This window comes from Somniosus microcephalus, chromosome 3, assembly GCF_052327205.1.
Source record: "Somniosus microcephalus isolate GS21.2 chromosome 3, FLI_Smic_1.0, whole genome shotgun sequence".
Lineage (NCBI taxonomy): Eukaryota > Metazoa > Chordata > Chondrichthyes > Squaliformes > Somniosidae > Somniosus > Somniosus microcephalus.
This window is the reverse complement of record NC_140989.1, coordinates 106,832,980-106,849,060: the sequence shown is the minus strand read 5'-3', so window position 1 is coordinate 106,849,060 and position 16,081 is coordinate 106,832,980. Positions and strand designations below refer to the sequence as shown.

Below are 16,081 nucleotides of genomic sequence, written 5' to 3'. Positions count from 1 at the left end.
AAATATATTTCAACAGTACATTAATTATTTTTGAATAGAAACTCAAATATAGCAAAAATAATGACTGCGATTTCGCCTACTGAGGTGGGTCCGGTGAGGCTGGGGTCGGTGGCTGGGTGCGACCCCACTGCTGGTTCTAGCCCACTCTGTGAAATTATTTTACACTGATTGGGCTTGTTAAGCCCGGCCAATTGAAGTAATCGGGTCTGATGACGCCATTTTATGACGCGGCATTAGCCGATTTCCTTAAAGGGACCATGCGCAAATTTATTTTGATAGTTGTGCTGTCCGTGTTCTGCATTGAGGCTGCTTATGGAGGGAGTCACAGCACACAGGGAGGTCCCATGGGTGGAAGAGACCTCCCCAGGAGATCAACGCAGCCTGGTTGCACATTGCAGAGGAAAATACAAGCAGGGATGTCGTTAGGACCTGGCTGAAGTGGCGCAAACCTTTCAATGATCTCAGTAGATCACGAAACGTTACTGCAAAGCCACACTCAACCTCATCCTGCTGTGCCACTCATCACATCCCCATCACTCTGCCCTCCTTACCCTACTCCTGCACATCCTTACTCTCACCAACTTACCTTACACCTCCACCCATCCCTCTCCAACTACAGCATCACTTCTCTATCTCATTAGCCACCCCTCACACTCACCCTCATCCTAGTCCAATCATACCAACTAACAACACACAAGGGTAGACACTTGGGTGTTTAGCCAATGTTCATGTGAAGGTTTGGTTAATGTGCTGTCAAACATTGAAATCTTTATTTTCAACACTTTGCGTTCTTGGACAGATTTGTGTGCACTTTTGGAAGTGGCTTAGAGAGTTTCAGTGAATGGTGAGACATAACGGTACCCCCCCCGCCCCCCCCCCCCCGCAATGGCGACGAGTGTGAAAGGAATGGCTTGGGCATTGTAGGGATGCTTTATGGTGTTGGTGTGGGGTGGTGCCAACCTGGCGCATCATGTGGCAGCCAGGTTGTATAGCCTAAAGTAAATCTGGCTATGGTGAGACCATCCCTGGTGTCCCGGGCAACCACGTGATCGGGTGCTGATGCCCTGTGTCCTGTGCAGCACCAGCTGATTGTGGAGAAGGTTGGTGGTGTTGGTGCTGCTGGTGTTGGGGCTGATCGTGGTGGGATTCTGAGGACCAAGATGAGATCTTTTCTAGGGCACTGATGCTGATGGAATAGATGGCAGATAAAGTTGAGATGACAGAAGTGATCTGTCAATGGTGAGAGAGGTTGTTCCAATGAGGTGACACTGGATAGAGAGTTTTCTCCAAACACTTGCATAAAGCTCAATCTGTCTTCCAAATGCAATAAGCAACAGCATCTGAGCTTGGAAAGTAACAGCTATGAAATGGGAGCTTTTATAGACCATTTACAGCTGTCAAGTTAAGAAATCATCCCATGCTGACGCAACTCCCGACCTCCTTACCTGACGTGATCCCCGAGCAGCGGGGAACCGGGGGTGAACTCTTTAAAAACTATTTTATGCTCATCTTTAGATTTTAAGTGCCTGTTAACAAGCTCTTAATAATCTAAATTGCCTCCCCCGCTGCTTGGTCTGTTCAGCGATGACAGACCCGACATCTGGGAGACTAGCGTAGAGGCGTGTTGACAGCGGATTCCCTACCCGCTGTCATTTTTTCCCCAGCCAACCCGCCACCAAATGTGCCCGTTGACCCTCCCTGTAAAATTCCCCCCAGAGTGTTATTACAAAGAGTGATACATTATATCTCATAAGATGATAAGCAAACTGGATTGTTTCTTGAGTTTTGACATAAGTGTGTGAGCAAAAAGTAAACGACTTTAGCATCTGACCCAAACTATGCTCCATAATGGTGCTACAATTGGTAGTGGCTGATTTGTCGCCCAAGCTCCAATCCATGAAGAACAAATCAATGGGCTTCTTTCTTCATCTCGGAGCAGTAATGACAAAAACTGTTTTGGGCTTTTCTGACCAATGTTTTTACTTAGAACATAAGAAATAGGAGCAGGAGTAGGCCATTCAATGAGATCATGGCTGATCATCTGCCTCAACTCCATTCACCGGCCTTTTCGCCATATCCCTTGATGCCCTTGCTAGTCAGAAATCTATCGACTTCTGTTTCGACTATACCCAATTGTTATGTTCATTAATAAATAGACATTCTTATTATGAACACAGCTAGCTTTTGCTAGCTACTTTTATTGAGCCCATGTGGACTTGTACAGCATCTTGTAGAGGCTTCCATCTTGACTGCTGCCTTGTGGGTAGCCTAGCCTCATGGGTAATGTAGCCTTAATATAATATATAGCTGGGTAGTGTAGTCTTATACATACAGCTATATACAGCTCTACGGCTCCACCTAGTGTCCACTATAGAATGACATGCTATTGATCACTACACCAATGACTGAGCCTCCACAGCCCTCTGGGGTAGAGAATTCCAAAGATTCACCACCCTCTGTGTTTAGAAATTTCTTCTCATCTCAGTCCTGAATGGCCTACCCTTTATCCTGAGGCTGTGGCCCCTGGTTCTGGACTCCCCAGCCAAGGGAAACATTCTCCCAGCATCCATCCTATCAAGCCCTGTAATAATTTTGTATGCTTCAATGAGATCCCCTCTCATTCATCTGAATTCAAGAGAATACAGGCCTAGTTTACTCAATCTCTTCTCGTACGACAGTCCCGCCATCCCAGGAATCAATCTCGTGAACCTTCGTTGCACTTCCTCTATGGCAAGTATATCTTTCCTTAGGTAAGGAGTAGGGTTACAAAATTCCGAGAATTTTTATGAGGAAACTTTCCATGGGAATTTTCGGGAATTTTGAGTTTTTTTGCACACTGATGGTTTTTTGTCTCTGACCCTTATATTATCTTTGTCATCAAAATAGACATACTGTTCCATACAAATAAAAACAGGCTTTCAAAACTTTATTTAGGTTATAATTTTGAACTTTATTGAACCCCCACAAAAAGACCCATCTAAAATAAAACAAAAAGAGCGTCAGCTTATTTAGCCTGTAATTTGTCCTTATTTTGTCCCTTTTGAGTCTTCTACTTATCATCGCTCCTCCTTGTTATGTTCATTAATAACTAGACATTCTTATTATGAACACAGCTAGCTTCTAGCTAGTCATTTATTCAGTACACGTTCTCTAGGTACAGTATCTGTAGAGATGCAGCATGTGTGCTCCTGTGTGCAGGCTGCCATCTTGACTGTTGCCTTGTGGGTAGCCTAGTGCCTCATGGGTAATGTAGTCTTAATATATATACAGCTATATACAGCTCTATGGCTCCACCTAGTGTCCACTATAGAATGACATGTTATTGATCGTTACATAAGAACATAAGAAATAGGAGCAGGAGTAGGCCAATCGGCCCCTCGAGCCTGCTCCGCCATTCAATAAGATCATGGCTGATCTGATCCTAACCGCCAATCCACTATCACAGAACCATCTCCTGAATCTAACAGAATTAGACACACGAAATAGGAGCAGGATCAGGCTACACGGCCCCTGGGCCCGCTCCGCTACCCACAGGGCCATGACCGATCCGAACCTAGACTCATGTCCAAATTCCTGCCCGCTCCCCGTAACCCTTAATTCCCTTTACTTCTAGGAAACTGTCTATTTCTGTTTTAAACACTCCTGATTTTCTGACTCTGGCCCTGACGTGTCCATTTCCTCCTCTGCGTCACTGTCTAGCTGTGTGGTGGACACTTCTGTATCTGGCTCAATAAGTTGTAGGTTTGCCCGGATAGCCACCAGTTTCTCCACTCTCTTGTTAGTCAGCCTGTTGTGCACCTTTGTATGCGTATTCCCAAAAAGTGACCAGTTTCGTTCAGAGGCCGCTGATGAAGGTGGGATTTGGAGTATCACCGATGCAATGGGTGACAGAGCCTCAGATGCACAAAGTCCCTTCCACCAGGTATGTGCAATGATATGCTTGCATGATTACCATATCCCGTCCCCATTCCAAAGACCTTGGTAGAGAACTTTGCCAGACTTCCCAGAACTTTGCCCGCATCCAGATTGAGGTGGCGTGAGAGGGTAGAAATTACACCAAGCGCTGTTGATCTGTTCTCCAGAAAGTATTGGTCTCCCAACATGCTTTGGGTCCAGCATGTATGCTGCAGCATGAATCGGCTTGACACAAAATTCTTGATGCGTCTGTATGAATTGAACAATTGCCTTCTCCTCTGCTTTGAGCAGCAGGGATGTGGGTAGGGCAATGCTGATTTGTTCTTTTAAATCAGCAAAAAGCCCGAGAACATCTGACAAGACAGCGTCATCTCCTTCAACCTGAGCAATTGCAGATGCTACTGGTGAGAGTAGCTTAAGGCTGCTAACCACTCTCTCCCAAAACACATCATCCAGCAGTATTTTCTTGATGGTGGTTTCCATATCCCCAGACTGGGATATTGCCATTTCTTGCAGCAACTCCTTACCCTCCAGAAGGCTATTGTACATTATGACAACGCCACCCCATCTAGAGTTGCTGGGCAGCTTCAGTATGGTGTTCTTGTTCTTTGTCGTTTGCTTGGAGTTGTAGGTTGCTGCAACTACCTGTTTTCCCCTGACATACTTAACAACTTGCATGGTTCTCAAACCCATGATGTCCTTGAGGAGCAGGTTGAGCACATGAGCTGCGCACCCAATAGACGTAATATGAGGGTAGGCCTCCTCCACTTGAGCCCAAGCAGCCTTCATATTCGCAGCATTGCCAGTAATTACTGCAAAGACCTTTTGTGATCTAAGATCGTTGATGACTGCTTTCAGCTCATCAGCAATGTATGTGTCTGTTGTCCTTCGTGTCTGTGCTCTTGAACACTGGGAGAGGAGTAGAGATGATGTAGTTTATGATGCCCTCCCCTCGTACATTTGACCACCCATCTGAGATAACTGCAACACAGTCTGCCATCTCTATCGTTTCTTTGAGCTTTCCTTGGACTCTTATACTCAGCCTCCAGCAAATAAGTAGACAAAGCATGTCTGGTGGGAGGACAGTATGCAGGGCGAATAACATTGAAAAATATCTTCCAGTACACATTGGCTGTGAGCATGAGGGGTGAGCCTGTCGCATATACAGCTCGAGCAAGGCACTCATCTGCATTCTTCTGGCTATGGTTATCCATTGTATCAAAGAACCTTCCAAGTGGGCCAGGAGTTGCTGCTGATAAGGAGCCTGATGCTGAATGTGAACCATCATCATCTTGAATGGAAGCAGAGGAACTCTGGGCTGACTGCTGTGAGCTTTGAGTGAAGTTGTTGCATTTGGATAAATGCTGCTGCATCTTTGTGGCATTCTTTACATATGGCTATGTACAGTGCTTGCACATGTACACAGTCTTTCCATCTTCAATGCCTGGGGTAAAATGCTTCCACACATCTGACGGTAAACGCGGCATTGTTCTATGCAGAGAAATAAAGGGCATTCGTCTCTTTCGAACTGTGGTCGATCAGCACGATTGCAACAGGGTGAGTAAATTTTTCATGATGCTCCATGTGATGGAAGCATGACCTGTGCATGCACGATGCTACATCACCAATAGAGGGAGCTAATCGCTCATTCACTCATCCAACCAATCAGGACACATTTGTTCACAGTCACACACAAAACTTGTAATTATTCAAACAAGCCAAGTAAGAAGATAAACATATATTGATTAAGAAATTCCTTAATAATTAAGATGCCATCCCTGTTCATTTTAAGTGGAAAAAAATGAAAGAAATACAAAAAAAAATTATGCTAGCATGTGCTTTTTTGGGCAAAATTCCCAAGCTAAACTTCCCGTCGGAGATTTCCCAAAATCTTTTGACCCCTTCGCAACCCTAGTAAGGAGACCAAAATTGTACACAGTACTCCAGGTGTGGTCTCACCAAGGCCCTATATAATTGGAGTAAGAGTTCTTTACTCCTGTACTCAAACCCTCTTGTAATGAAGGCCAGCATACCATTTGCCTTCCTAATGGCTTGCTGCACCTGCACATTCACTTTGTGACTCATGTACAAGGACACCTAGGTCCCTTTGAGCATCTGCATTCCCCAATCTTTCACCATTTAGGAAATACTCTGCCTTTCTGTTTTTTTTGCCAAAGTGGATAACTTCACATTTATCCACATTATATTCCATCTGCCATGTTCTTGCCCACTCACTGAGCCTGTCGAGATCCCCCTTGAAGCCTCTTCGCATTCTCTTCACAACTGACACTGCCACCCAGCTTTGTATCATCAGCAAATTTGGAAATGTTACATTTAGTCCCCTCATCCAAATCATTGATATAGCTTGTGAATAGCTAGGGACCAAGCACCGATCCTTGCGGTACCCCACTAGTCACAGCCTGTTATCCTGAAAAAGACCCATTTATCCCTACTTTGTTTTTTGTCTGTTAAGCAATTCTCAATCCATGCTAGTATATTACCCCCAATTCCATGTGCCCTAATTTTGTTCACCAACCTCTTGTGTGGGACCTTATTGAAGGCCTTCTGAAAATCTAAATACACCACATCTACCGGTTCCCTTTGAGGATGTAACTAGTGGAGTAGACAAAGAACTCAAATAGGTTTGTCAAACAGGATTTCCCTTTCATAAATCCATGTTTACTCTGCCCAATCTGACTATTAGTTTCAAAGTGCCCAGTTATTGCACCTTTTATAATAGATTCCAGCATTTTCCCAACTACTGATGTGAGGCTAACAGGTTTGTAGTTCCCCCTTTTCTCTCTCCCTCCTTTCTTAAATAGCGGGGTTACATTTGCTATTCTCCAATCTGCAGGAACCGTTCCAGAATCTATAGAATTTTGGAAGATGACAACCAATGCGTCCACTATCCCAATGGCCACCTCTTTCAAAACCCTAGGATGTAGGTCATCCGGTCCTTGGGATTTATTGACTTTTAGTCCCATTAATTTTGCTAGTACTGTCGTTTTACTAATAATTTCTTGAAGTTCCTCATTCTCGCCACACCCTTGGTTTTCTCGTATTTCTGGGAGGTTTTTTGTGTCTTCCTCTGTGAAGACAGAAACAAAGTATTTATTTAATTTCTCAGCCATTTCCTCATTCCCCATTATAAATTCTCCCGTCTCTGACTGTAATGGACCTACATTTACCTTCGCCAGTCTTTTCCTTTTCACATACCTATAGAAGCTTTTACAATCCGTTTTTATATTTTTCGCTAGTTTGTGCTCATTCCATTTTCCCTTTCTTTATCAATTTCTTGGTCCCCCTTTGCTGATTTCTAAAAAGATCCCAATCCTCAGGCTGACTGCTTTTTCTGGCAACTTTATAAGCTTTCTCCTTTGACTTAATACTAGCTTAATTTCTTTTGTTAGCCATGGTTGGATCACTTTTCCTTTTGGGTTTTTATGCCCTAGAGGAATATATGTTTGTTGCTTATTGAATGTGTCCATTATTTACTGATTGTGTTTGCTTTGAAACTGCTTTAAATGTGTATATTTAAAAAAAAAAAAAAAATCTAGAATGATTTTGGATACTGTAGATAAGACCACAGGGTACACATTCTAGGGCTCTTTTCTCTAGAAAAGGGAAGGCTGAGGTGTCACCTGATAAAGGTCTTTAACATTCTGAAGGGGTTTGATAGGATAGACGTAGAGAAAATATTTACAGTTGTGGGGGAATCCAAAACTAGGGATCATCATAAATATAAGATAGTCACTAATAAATCCAATAGGGAATTCAGGAGCAGCCTCTTTATCCAGAGAATGATTAAAATGTGGAACTTGCTACCACATGAAGTATTTGAGGTGAATAGCAAATATGTACTTAAGGGAAAGATAGATAAATACATGAGGGAGAAAGGAATAGAAGGACATGCTTATAGGATGAGATGAAGTAGGGTGGGAGGAGAGTTGTATGGAGCATAAACACAGGTGTAGAACAGTTGGACTGAAAGGCTGTTTCTGTGCTGTACATTCTTTGCAATCTTTATAGCATTGGATGATTTTTTTTTAATTAAGGAATTATTTTATTGTCTTAAATCTCAGTGCCAACTTCAGTGTGTGAAATAAGTGTTGACTGGGAAATTGGGATTCACCATACTTGATTCTCCCTGCCTGATGGGATGGAAACAGCCTGGTAGTGGCTGTTAGTAGGAAGCAACATGGCACCAATCAGTTAGACAAGGATTTTGTGTAGTAGCAGCCTACACAGCATACTGGCTATGCTGATGTACTGTCTAAGCAAAGGAAAATAACTTGCATTTATATAGCACCTTTCAAGACCTCAGGACGTTCGAAAGCACTTTACAGTCAATGAAGTGTAGTCACCGTTGGAATATAAGGAAATGCGGCAGCCAATTTCCATACAACAAGTTCTCACAAGCAGCAATGAGATAATGACTAGATATTTTTAGTGATGTTGGTTGAAGGATAAATATTGGTGAAGAAACCAAGCAATTTGCAGTCTCCCATTGCTGGGCATTGCCCAACTATGTAAAGGCTGCCATGGAGAAAGGGGCACCACAGGTGATTAGCATGTTATCTCTTTGAAGGTGCTATATAAATACAAGTTGATGTTGCTGGTTGTTCATTTTTTAAAAATTATTAATGGAGATTGTTTATAAAAGTCAATTTTTTGTTAGTGACTTTTTAACAAAATATATAAGCAATAGTTTTTGATTCGCTTTTCATTGAGGCAGTCAGCATGGATACACTATGGATACTTTGCACCCTATGGACAATTTGCCAGATGCAATATTTTTAATTATGTAGATAATCCTTACAAATAACTGTTTACGGTTAATTAGAAAGCACGTTGCAGGCAGGGGTGTGTTTGCAGAGAGGGTATTTTATGTGGTTTATTGGGGCAGTGTGGAAGCCATAAATACATTTTTTTTCTTCGTGGTTGTGGTATATCAAACAAGGAACCATTCTGTGCGTGCACATTGTAAAAGTAATCATTCTCAGTGCCAACACTTTGCAGACAAACTAGGCTATGTTATTAGTACTAATTTCAGGGTGAAGCCAATACGAGTGTCTTGTGAATGTAAATCACGGCATAAAAATTCTGTTCTGAAATGCTGCTACGACAGTTCTTGCAATTCATACTACTTTTATCCTGGAATCTTTGCAGAGCAAATCGCAATGGCACGATATTGGTACCCTTACAACATCATCTGTTCCTGTGATGAGCAGAACTACAGTGAGGTGCCATCAACAGTGTTCCAGTATCATTTGGTTGGCATCCGCCATTCAATAGAATCATGCTGATCTGTACCTCAACTCTATTTACCTGCCTTTGTTACATCGATCTGCCTTGAAAGCTCCAATTGTCCCAGCATCCATAGCCTTTTGGGGAGAGAATTCCTGATTTATACTGCCTTTTGTGAAAAAGAGCTTCCTGATTTCGCTCCTGAATGGCTAGCTCTAATTTTAAGATTATGTCCCCTTGTTCTTGATTTCCCCACTAGAGGAAATAGTTTCTCTATATCTACCCTATGTCTATCAGATGAGATGTTAAATCGAGGTCCTGTCTGCCATCTCGGGAGGATGGAAAAGATCCTATGGAACTATTTCGAAGAAGAGCAGGGGTGTCCTGGTCAATATTTATCCCTCAACCAACATCACCAAAACACACTATCTGGTCATTTATACCATTGCTGTGCGTGGGACCTTGCTGTACACAAATTGGCTGCGCGTTTCCTGCATTACAACAGTGGCTACACTTCAAAAGTACTTAATTGGCTGTAAAGTGCTTTGGGACGTTCTGAGGTTGTGAAAGGTGTTCTATAAATGCAAGTCCATTCTTTTAACATTTTAAAAACTTCATAACATAATTAGGAGCAGGAGTAGTCCATTCAGCCCTTCGAGCCTGCTCCGCCATTCAATAAGATCATGGCTGATCTTCTACCTCAACTCCACTTTCCCGCCCTATGCCCATATCCCTTGATTCCCTTAGTATCAAAATCTGTTGATCTTAATCTGAGAGCGATACCCAACACCTGAGAATCCACAGCACTCTGGGGTAGAGAATTTCAAGACTCACAACCCTCTGTGTAAAGAAATTTCTCCTCATCTCGGTGCTAAATTGCCGGCCTCTTATTCTGAAACTATAATCCCTATTTCTAGACTCCCCATCCAGGGGAAACATCCTCCCAGCATGTACCCTGTCAAGCCCCTTAAGCATTGTATATATTTCAATGAGATCACCTCTCATTCTTCTAAACTCTAGGGAATATAGGCCTAGCTTCCTCAAACTCTCTCCATAGGACAAGCCCCTAATCCCAGGAATCAGTCTAGTGAACCTGTGTTGCACTTCCTCTAAGGCAAGTATATCCTTAGGTAAGGAGACCAAAACTGTGTATAATTGTAGTAAGACTTCTTTACTCTTGTACTCCAATCCCTTTGTAATAAAGGCTAACATACCATTTGCTTTCCTAATAGCTTGCATGTTAACTTTGTGATTCCAGTACAAGGACACCCAGGTCCGTCTGAATACTAACATTTTCTAGTCTCTCATCATTTAAAAAAATATTCTGCTTTTCTATTTTTCCTATAAAAGTGGATCACTTCACATTTCTCCACATTATATTCCATCTGCCACGTTCTTGCCCAGTCACTTCACTTTTCTAAATCCCTTTGCAGCACTTTGATCAGATCACTTCTCAGCCTTCTATACTCTAGGGAATACAAGCCAAGTTCATGCAACTTGTCGTCATAATTTAATCCGCTAAGTCCTGGTGGTATTCTGGTGAGTCTGCGCGATACCATCTTCAAGGCCTTGTCCTTGCTGAGGTGTGGAGCCCAAAACTGAACACAGTACTCCAGATGAGATTTGACCAAGGCTGTATACAACTGAAGCATAACTTCTTCCCCTTTGTATTCCAGTCCCCTTAAGATAAAGGCCAACATTCCATTAGCCTTTTTTCATCATCATAATGGCACAGTAGGAGGCCATTCGGCCCATCGAGTCCGCCTCTCTGTAGAGCAATCCAGTCAGTCCCATTCCCATGCTCTCTCCCCGTAGCCCTGCAAGTTTATTTCCTCTTTGATTGCTTTTTGTACCTGTCTACTAGCTTTTAATGATTTGTGTACTTGGGACTCCCAAATCTTTGTTCCTCCACACTTCCTAGTTCTCACCATTTAAAAAAAAATCCGATTTATCTTTCTTGGGTCCAAAGTGGATGACCTCACACTTGCCCACATTTACTCTGATCTACCATGGATAGTTTTGCCCACTCATTTAATGTGTATTTCTCTTTGCAACTTCCTGCCCCTACCTGCATCACTTACTGTCCTTACTAACTTGGTGTCATCCGTAAACTTGAGATATGCAACACTCTATTCCTTCATCCAAGTTTTTAATAAATATGGTGAAAAGTTGAGGCCCTAGATACAGATCCGTGGGGAATACCACTCGTCAGATCCTGCCATTGCTCCTAATAGACATTGGGACGAGAACATAGGAACAGGAGTAGGCCATTTATCCCCTTGAGCCTTTGCACCATTCAATGAGATCATGACTGTTCTGTGACCTAACTCCTAACCGAAACCTATCAATCTCAGATTTAAAATTTAAAATTGACCCAGCTGCCGTTTACAGAGAGAGTTCCAAACTTCTTCCACCCTTTGTGTATAGAAGTATTTCTTAACTTCACTACTGAAAGGCCTCGTTCTAATTTTTAGGCTATGTGCTCTATTCTTAGATTCCCCAACCAGCGGAAATAGTTTCTCTCTAGCTACCCTATAACTTCCCCTTAATATCTTGAAATGTTTGATCAAAACACCTCTTAATCTTCTAAATTCCAGGGAATACAACTTTAGTTTCCATTTAGGCAATCCCATGCTTGTAGTTGATTGATATTCAGAGTTACTCTGTCCTAGCAAACTGGGTAAGCAGTACAAACCAATTTGAGAAACAAACTTCAGTCCAGTTTGTCAATAGTTGATCATACTCCTGTTGCAGGGTCTATAGGGTAGATTTTCCTATATGGATGACTGACAAGCACAGCATACCTGAGTTGTGCTGTGCTCCTCAGAGGAGGATGGAAGCAGATCGTGTGATTTTTATGCTCTGGGGTGAGGGCGGGGCTCAGGAGCGAGGTCAAGGCTCAGGAGCGAGGATGGGACCCAGGAGCAAGATCGAGGCCACAGGGAAACTCATCGCAAGAATCCTCCTCAATCGCCTACTCCCAGTGGCTGAAGAGCTCCTCCCAGAGTCGCAATGCAGATTCCGCCCACTAAGGGGCACAATGGATATGATCTTCACCGCGAGTCAACTACAAGAGAAGTGTAGGGAACAGCACCAAACTGTACATGGCTGCCTTTGACCTCACAAAGGCCTTTGACACCATCAACCGTGAGGGATTATGGAGTGTCCTCCTCAAATTCGGCTGCCCTCAAAAGTTTGGCACTATCCGCCGCCTGCTTCACGACGACATGCAAGGCATGATCCTGTCCAACAGATCCACCACAGACCCAATTCACGTATGGACCAGGGTCAAGCAAGGCTGTGTCATCACGCCAATGCTCTTCTCCATCTTCCTGGCTGCAATATCTATCTCGCCCTCAGTAAGCTCCCCGCTGGAATAGAGCTAATCTACAGAGCAAACCGGAAACTGTTCAACCTCAGTCGCCTCCAGTCCAGATCCAAGGTCGTCCCATCCTCGCCATCGAATTACAGTATACAGACGACACTTGTGTCTGCACACACTCTGAGGTCGAACTCCAAACCATCGTTAACACCTTCACCGAAGCGTACGAGAGCATAGGCCTTGCACTAAACATCCGTAAGACAAAAGTCCTCTACCAACCTGCCCCCACCACACACTACTGCTCCCCGATTATCCAAATCCATGACGAGGCCTTGGACAACGTGGATCACTTTCCATACCTCGGGAGCCTACTGTCAACAAGGGCAGACGTTGATGACTAAGTCCAACACTGCCTTCAGTATGCCAGTGCAGCTTTCGGTCACCTGAGGAAGAGTGTTTGAAGACCAGGACCTCAAACCCAGCACCAAGCTCATGGTCTACAGAGCAGTAGTGATACCTGCCCTCCTGTATGCTTCAGAGACATGGACCATGTACAGCAGGCATCTCAAAGCACTGGAGAGGTACCACCAATGCTGCCTCCACAAGATCCTGCAAATCCATTGGCAGGATAGGTACACCAATGTCAGTGTTCTCGCTCAGGCCAACATCCCCAGCATCGAAGCTTGGACCACACTCGATCAGCTCTGATGGACGGACCACGTCGTCTGCATGCCCGATACGAGACTCCCAAAACAAGCGCTCTACTCTGAGCTCCGACACGGCAAGAGAGCCCCAGGTGGGTGGAGGAAATGCTTCAAGGACACCCTCAAAGCCTCCTTGAAAAAGTGCAACTGACCCAAGACAGCACAAAGTAGAGGAGAAGCATCCGGGAAGGCGCCGAACACCTCGAGTCTCTTCGCCGGGAACAAGTGGAAGCCAAGCGCAAACAACGGAAGGAGTGCACGTCAACTCAAGCACCCCACCCACCCGCCCCTTCAACCACAGTCTGCCCCACTTGTGACGGAGAATGTAGGTCCCGCATTGGACTCATCTGTCACCTGAACTCATTTTTAATGTGGAAGCAAGTCATCCTCGGTTCCGAGGGACTGCCTAAGAAGAAGGAGAAGGAAGGGCCATTTGCAAGGCTTGGTCCACTCCTTGGACAGGCCCATCCACTGGCTGGGCTTTACATTGGAAAGCAGAGCAGGAAGATGGAGCGTAGCTGCAGGCCTGAGAGACCTGCAGCTCCATTCCTAGACACTTGCCTTAAGATTGTCTGAGGGGAGGTTAAAGAAGATTAAGTACTTGACTGCAAAGTCTTCAGGTTGTCCCCAGGATCACTGCACAGCGTCCACTCCACAGGGCTCCTGGTACCAGCTCTTGAGCCAGGTTTCTTCGGGCACATGGTCTCCATCTCTTTTTTCTCTCCACTGTGCCTAGGGAATGACGAAGAGGAAAATTAATTCTTAAAACTTGTGACTTCCAAAAAGGTTCCAGACGTTTCCATTTTAGAACTACTTGTATACAATCTATGATGGTGCAAGGCTGTAGCTCTATAAAGAATATTCTTATCATGCAGTATATACATATAAGCTAGTATCTGATTACTTTGGAGTTTTATGCTGTCTTTTAGTTGCCCTGCATTGGTAATCCCGCTATGTGGATTTCTGTTGACCACAGGAATTTGTAGTGTCAAGATGCAGCCCCTGCAGCAAGCCTGAGGATTGGGAGCAGTTTAGAGTTCAGCAAAAAAGGACCAAGAGATTGATTAGGAGGGGAAAAATAGAGTATGAGAGTAAACTTGCAAGGAACATAAAAGTGGACTGTAAAAGCTTTTACAAATATGTAAAAAGATTAGTGAAGACAAATGTAGGTCCCTTACAGTCAGAAACGGGAGAATTTATAATCGGGAACAAGGAAATGACAGAGCAATTAAACAAATACTTTGGTTCTGTCTTCACGGAAGAGGACACAAATAACTTCCCAGAAATGCTAGCGAACCAAGGGTCTAGTGAGAAGGAGGAATTAAAGAAAATTAGTATTAGTAAAAAAAATAGTGCTGGAGAAATTAATGGGACTGAAAGCCAATAAATCCCCAGGGCCTGATAATCTGCATCCCAGAGTACTAAAAGAGGTAGCCATGGAAATAGTGGCTGCATTGGTTGTCATCTTCCAAAATTCTATAGATTATGGAACAGTTCCTGCAGATTGGAGGGTGGCAAATGTAACCCCACTATTTAAAAAAGGAGGGAGAGAGAAAACAGGGAACTACAGACCGGTTAGCCTAACATCAGTAGTAGGGAAAATGCTAGTCTATTATAAAGGATGTGATAACAGGACACTTAGAAAATATCAACGGAATTAGACAAAGTCAACCTGGATTTATGAAAGGGAAATCATGTTTGACAAACCTACTGGAGTTTTTTGAGGATGTAACTGGTAGAATAGATAAGGGAGAACCAGTGGATGTGGTGTATTTGGATTTTCAGAAGGCCTTTGATAAAGTCCCACATAAGAGGTTAGTGTACAAAATTAAAGCACATGGGATTGGGGGTAATATACTGGCATGGATTGAAAATTGGTTAACAGACAGGAAACAGAGAGTAGGAATAAATGGGTCTTTTTTGGGGTGGCAGGCGGTGACTAGTGGGGTCCCGCAGGGATCAGTGCATGGGCCCCAACTATTCACAATATATATCAATGATTTGGATGAGGGAACCAAATGTAATATTTCCAAGTTTGCTGATGACCCGAAACTAGGTGGGATTGTGAGTTGTGAGGAGGATGCAAAGAGGCTTCAAGGCGATTTAGACAAGTTGAGTGAGTGGGCAAATACATGGCAGATGCAGTACAACGTGGATAAATGTGAAGTTATCCACTTTGGTAGGAAAAACAATGGCAGAGTATTACAGTAAACTCTTCTTATCCGGCACCTATGGGACCAGGATGGTGCCGGTTGATAAAATTCTGGATAACAGAGAGGTATACTTACCAAGGCAATTTCCACTCTCCATCACCACTGACTAACTCGGCCACCGCAGGAGACTCTGACTCGGCAAAACGAGTGCTGGATAGATTCGGCAAGATGACCGGTTATTGAGGTGTTGTTTTGTGTTGAGATATATCTATTTTGCCGGTTATTAAAGTATTCCGGATGATAAAGTGCTGTTTAAACAAGAGTTTACTGTATTTAAATGGTGGTAGATTGGGAAATGATGACTACAAAGGGACCTGGCTGTCCTTGTACACCAGTCACTGAAAGCAAACATGCAGGTGCAGCAAGCAGTTAAGAAGGCAAATGGTATGTCGACCTTCATTGTAAGAGGATTTGAGTACAGGAGCAAGGATGTCTTACTACAGTTATACAGGGCTTTGGTGAGACCACACCTGGAGTACTGTGTGCAGTTTTGGTCACCTTACCTAAGGAAGGATATACTTGCCATAGAGGGAGTGCAGCGAAGATTCACCAGACTGATTCCTGGGATGGCAAGACTGTCTTATGAGGAGATTGGTTCGACTAGGCCTGTATTCACTAGAGTTTAGAAGAATGAGAGGGGATCTCATTGAAAGGTATAAAATTCTGATGGGACTAGACAG

General features: G+C 43.7%; 1 protein-coding gene across 2 annotated transcripts in view; it reads left to right on the top strand.

The window, feature by feature from the left end:
* The window catches only part of pde10a (phosphodiesterase 10A), an 899,745-nt gene that overhangs the window by 180,007 nt on the left and 703,657 nt on the right, over positions 1-16,081 (top strand). The gene's annotated exons all lie outside the window — the stretch shown is intronic.